The following is a 6,076-nucleotide window of genomic DNA, read 5'->3' as shown; positions in this document are numbered from 1 at the left end:
GCGTTTTTTCTATGTTACAGCAATATACTGTACCATATTAATGGTGTAAATATGTGTGTAATGATCACAGATGATGCTTCTCCCGTCACGTAAGTGGTATTTGGTAAACTGGTATTGTCTTAAATTTGGTGAATTGACAGAAATGCGACTGACCAGACTATTGACTTTGTCTCAGAATCCGAGGCACCACACCACACTCCATAAAGCCTGGCACAATACAAACGTCTCTTACACTTCGGTTGGGGATAACTAAAGTGGTAGATTTATACTGTATAACCAACTGTTTCAGCCTTACATTGTCCACTGCAGGTATTATTCACTCCACGTTAAAAGCGTCCATAATACATCAATTAATCTATGTAAAAGCTGCCGGACCAAGTAATGAGCCAAATTATATCATTGTGGTCCCAGGCTACTGTGTGCACCTCACGTCTCACCCAGTAACTTAAGAGGCTTCGGATTCACGTTCTGATACTCTCGGGTTCACACCTCACGGAGAGAGTAGATTGATAATGCCCAGTGTACTAGTCGGAAATGTCCCCAACTGTACACGTGCAACTGTTATGACAAGTTTGGCTCCCCCACCCACCCTCAAGATTGGTGCCCCTTACTCAGACTTTAATCATCCTTCATCGCACCTGAGCGTGACGGGAAGACCACAACACATGATCCACCCAACACCTCTTCCCGTGTCGACACAAGTTTTCGGTAGACGGGTCCCCCACCTGCAGCTCATATGTAGAAATCAGGGAATATTATCCAACTCTGTCAGTGTGGGGGGAACTTACGACACTGATTAATAACACAGCGAGTCGAGTGAAACCATTACCTGGGTACTGTCAACATGCCCGATCCCACGAACACACCGCGAGCAAGTGAGATGTTCGTTTGGCTCCTCTCAAAACTATCTGTTATTTCCGACACCTGGTGATAGGATGGAAGTCAATAACCGAGGGGTCTAATAAATACTCATTTCCGACAAGGGAGACATATTTCCGCTGCGGCCAGGTGAGACAGAGGGCCAGCCACAGGTGTAGGGAAGGATGGTGATTAGCGAGCAGGTGTCGTAACTGACCAACCATCGAAGGTCACTTACACAATTTCCGTAACGAGGAGGAGGAGGAGGAGGAGGAGGAGGAGGAGGAGGAGGAGAAGTGGTTAAGGCAAAATATAGCTATGGTTTCCGCTTCTTCTCTTCCTATATAGTTCACAGTACATCTTGTCCGAGTCTGTGGTACTCTACATGAGGATATTATTTAATTATTAGTACCGTATAGTTACTTAGTTTAGTCATTTAGTTCATATAATTACCTGATTACGTGTATTTATGCCATTACCTTCAGTTCGGGGGAAGGTACAGTACACGTGTTACCTGTGTGGTGGATATAATGCTTTTTGTACACTTGGGTGACACGTGTTTCACTCTCGCTGGGTTTCTCTAACACAACATCCTCCTTTTCCTAACTCTCCCTTCATACGTCTCTCCTTCTTACATGTTAATCTTTTCAGGTGAGGAAGACAGACATACACCTGCACACACACCAAGACACAGACACACACACCTGCACACACACCAAGACACAGACACACACCTGCACACACACCAAGACACAGACACACACCTGCACACACACACAGACATAGACATCTTTATCTTCCGCCAGGTACTAGACAACCACAGGTTTAACAATTGTTTGCGTTAATATATCATTATTGTTGAGAGTGTCTCTCCCTTTGCAATTATCTAAGAAAACAAGAAAATATTAACAAACAAATAAAAAAATAAAAAAATAAAAAATAAAGAAATAAGTATAAATTATATGAATAAATAAATAAATAAATAAAACAATGGCGACGTAAAAAACTGTAAAAGTAAACAACTGGATAAAGTAAATAAGGTTAAAAAAATGTGTGGCAACAACGTTTAGTTTTGTTGTGCTTCTAATGGGTCGAGTTACCTGGTAGGTTATAGGGTGTGTCCAGGTGTGGTAGTATTGGATAAGAGTAAAAATAAAGAGATTTAGAGAAACATAAACAGTGACACTAAATCAATTTTTGACAGAGAGAGAGAGAGAGAGAGAGAGAGAGAGAGAGAGAGAGAGAATTAACTTAACATCTGTCCCTAAGCTTAAAATTGATCCGAAAACAACACTTAAAACACAAAGACACGGTAAGAACGTCAGGCACGCAAGATCACTAAAAAAAAAAAAGAGATGATAAAAAAGAAAACGAGAAGTACCAAGTGGTCGATTATCCCCTCACTTGATCGTGGGAACTTTCGACTCTACGGGCATCAGTCTATACAAGGCCAGACAACTCTAAGCCACGGTCAGTTGGAGGCTAAAGGGACTTGTTGGTATAATTTGTTTGTTTACGAATATGAAGTCGAAGATGTTGATGTCTTGGCGTAGCGTCTGGGAATGTGTTCAGGGAGTCCATAACAAGCATTGATCAGCGAGGGTTAAGGATAAACAAACTCATTTATCACCTTCTTCCCGTCATTGTTTATGTGCTGTGGGTTAAGGTTTTTACACATCCTGGCGTAGGAATTTGTTTACGTGTGGATTAGAAGGCAGTTTCCTGACCCCTGAGAGGACAGTCATGACGAGTTTAAATTGTGTATTAATTAAAATTATTCTTGGTTCAGAGTCACAGAATGTTCTTACGTTATTTATTTTTTATCGTATCTTAAAGTATGGTAGATCTAACTGGCTGATTTAAACTACGATGTCAACACGATGATGTCAACAAAATGACATCCAAAATACCTGTTCTGTCTTTCTCATTTATATAAAACAAAATTGGTGGGAAGGAAAGTTTGACGATTAAGAACATGAATCGTTTTGGTATTTATAAGAAAAGAAACATATAAATAGTTACCTGAGAACAACACAGACAGCGGGTCAGGTATGCTTAGGTTGGACCCAAACAATTGATAAAAACATTCCTAAGATACGTGAAATAATCCCCTTTAAAAGCAATCTTCCCACGCTAGAAAACGACACCCAGAGAACCCAAACAAGATCACCTCCTCTGTGGCCTTCGTCAACTCAGTCGTCCACCTAAATTGCATAGATCAAATTCGACGTAAATGAGATCACGGAGATGTCTTCCTTGTATAGAGGTAAGAACGAAGACCGGCCGGGGAATCTTGGTGCTGTACAGTAGGTGTGTTGGGCGCCCTGAAGATAAAACAGACCGCGTGAGACAAAGAAAGTTAGTGCTAAGATTAGATGGTCGTGGATAAGCAACATATTATCTAATCGCCAGTCTGCGGGAGGTAGGGTGTGTGTGGGTATAGGCAGTGGCGGCTGGCGAGCGGTGTCTCGTGTCATGGCAGGGCGACTCTCACGATATCAATAGCGATAACAACAGCTTATTTTAACAGCCATGTGTTTTAAGGCTGAATTTCCCCCTCCTACCCCCTTGATGTTCGTGTTAATGGTGACCCACTCTTACTCAAGCTTCAGTCGTCGTGACAGCGGTGGCGGTGAGTTTATTGATCTCTAGTCAAGATAATGAAGTATTTCTTCTTTTAAGAGAGAGACTGACTGACTTCCTCAACACTTTTTTTGTGCGTCTCTCACATAACCTCACTTAGGAGAACTTGACGTCACTACAACAGCATCACATCCTTTGATCCCCACCACAAGCTTTATCTCCCACACCATCCTCCATCATCCCCTCCCCCTCCACACCATCCTCCATCATCACCTTCCACACCATCCTCCATCACCCCACACCATCCTCCATCATCCCCACACCATCCTCCATCATCACCTTCCACACCATCCTCCATCACCCTCCCACACCATCCTCCATCGTCACCTCCACACCATCCTCCATCACCCTCCACTCCTCCATCACCTCCCACCATCCTCATCCCTCCCACCACCATCATCCCCCCCACCATCCTCCATCATCACCCCACACCATCCTCCATCATCACCCCCCACACCATCCTCCATCATCACCTTCCACCATCCTCCATCACCCTCCCACACCATCCTCCATCATCACCCCCCACACCATCCTCCATCATCACCCCCCACCATCCTCCATCATCACCTTCCACATCCTCCATCCTCCCCACCATCCTCCATCACACCCTCCCCCACCATCCTCCATCATCACCCCCCCATCCATCACTCATCACCTCCCCCACCATCCTCCATCACCCCCCACACCATCCTCCATCATCACCCCCACCATCCTCCATCATCACCCTCCCCACACCATCCTCCATCATCACCCCCACACCATCCTCCATCACCCTCCCCACCATCCTCCATCATCACCCCCCACACCATCCTCCATCATCACCCTCCCCCACCATCCTCCATCATCACCCTCCCCCACCATCCTCCATCATCACCCCCACACCATCCTCCAGCATCACCCCCCACACCATCCTCCATCATCACCCCCCACCATCCTCCATCATCACCCCCCCACCATCCTCCATCACCCCCCACACCATCCTCCATCATCACCCCACCATCCTCCATCATCACCCCCCACCATCCTCTATCATCACCTCCCCACCATCCTCCCCACACCACCCCATCACCCTCCCCACATCCTCCATCATCACCCCCCACACCATCCTCCATCATCCACCCCCACCATCCTCCATCATCACCTTCACCATCCTCCATCACCCTCCCACCATCCTCCATCACCCTCCCCACACCATCCTCCATCACCCTCCCACACCATCCTCCATCATCACCCCCCCACCATCCTCCATCATCACCCCACACCATCCTCCATCACCCTCCCACACCATCCTCCATCACCCTCCCCACACCATCCTCCATCATCACCCCCCACCATCCTCCATCATCACCCCCACCATCCTCCATCATCACCCCCCACACCATCCTCCTTCATCACCCCCCACACCATCCTCCATCATCACCCCCCACACCATCCTCCATCATCACCCCCCACACCATCCTCCATCATCACCCCCACCATCCTCCATCATTACCTCCCACACCATCCCTCCATCCCCCACACACACACCATCCCTCCTTCCCCCCCACACTAATGTACATTTTACGCTCATCGACCTGGAGACAGCAGCACACATTAGCTTCTTGATTCAATTTTTTGTCGATCTCTCTTGTATTTTGTATACATTCAATAACAGACAGACTGACAGACATTCGTAACTTTGATAAGAGTTACGTGAAAGTGTGTCAAATGCGCCTGTCTTCCCGTTTGGATCAGTGTAAATACAATATAATGGAGATTCAAGTTACAGTACAAGGTGTTTTAATTACCAGGACTGTTCACTACCGTCTTATACTTCCTCAGGTGAAGTAATGTTTGGTACCTATGCTGCAGTTGGGTTGACTTGGGGTGCCTCATTCTTTAGCTAGCTATGGGATTCATGATAATGTGTTGTTGAGAGAGCAGCACCTAGCGAATGACACGAAAGAGCATTACAAAGGTTTCATTTCCTGCAACAACCAGCCAGGTGAGTGTTGCAGGTAGCACACATTAGCTTCTTGATTCAATTTTTTGTCGATCTCTCTTGTATTTTGTATACATTCAATAACAGACAGACTGACAGACATTCGTTACTTTGATAAGAGTTACGTGAAAGTGTGTCAAATGCGCCTGTCTTCCCGTTTGGATCAGTGTAAATACAATATAATGGAGATTCAAGTTACAGTACAAGGTGTTTTAATTACCAGGACTGTTCACTACCGTCTTACACTTCCTCAGGTGAAGTAATGTTTGGTACCTATGCTGCAGTTGGGTTGACTTGGGGTGCCTCATTCTTTAGCTAGCTATGGGATTCATGATAATGTGTTGTTGAGAGAGAGCAGCACCTAGCGAATGACACGAAAGAGCATTACAAAGGTTTCATTTCCTGCAACAACCAGCCAGGTGAGTGTTGCAGGTATAGGCGCGGTCATCCTAACTCTCAGTACAGTCATACAATGAGTCAACTGGCTAGTGTGTCATTCAAGAAAAAATATATATATTAGGGATATCTAATAAAAGCGAACAGCAGCAGCAACTACTAAAACTGCTATTCTACTACGATTACTACTACTACTAC

Source organism: Homarus americanus, unplaced genomic scaffold, assembly GCF_018991925.1.
Source record: "Homarus americanus isolate GMGI-L3 unplaced genomic scaffold, GMGI_Hamer_2.0 scaffold6894, whole genome shotgun sequence".
NCBI lineage: Eukaryota > Metazoa > Arthropoda > Malacostraca > Decapoda > Nephropidae > Homarus > Homarus americanus.
Note: the sequence above shows the minus strand (reverse complement) of the source record.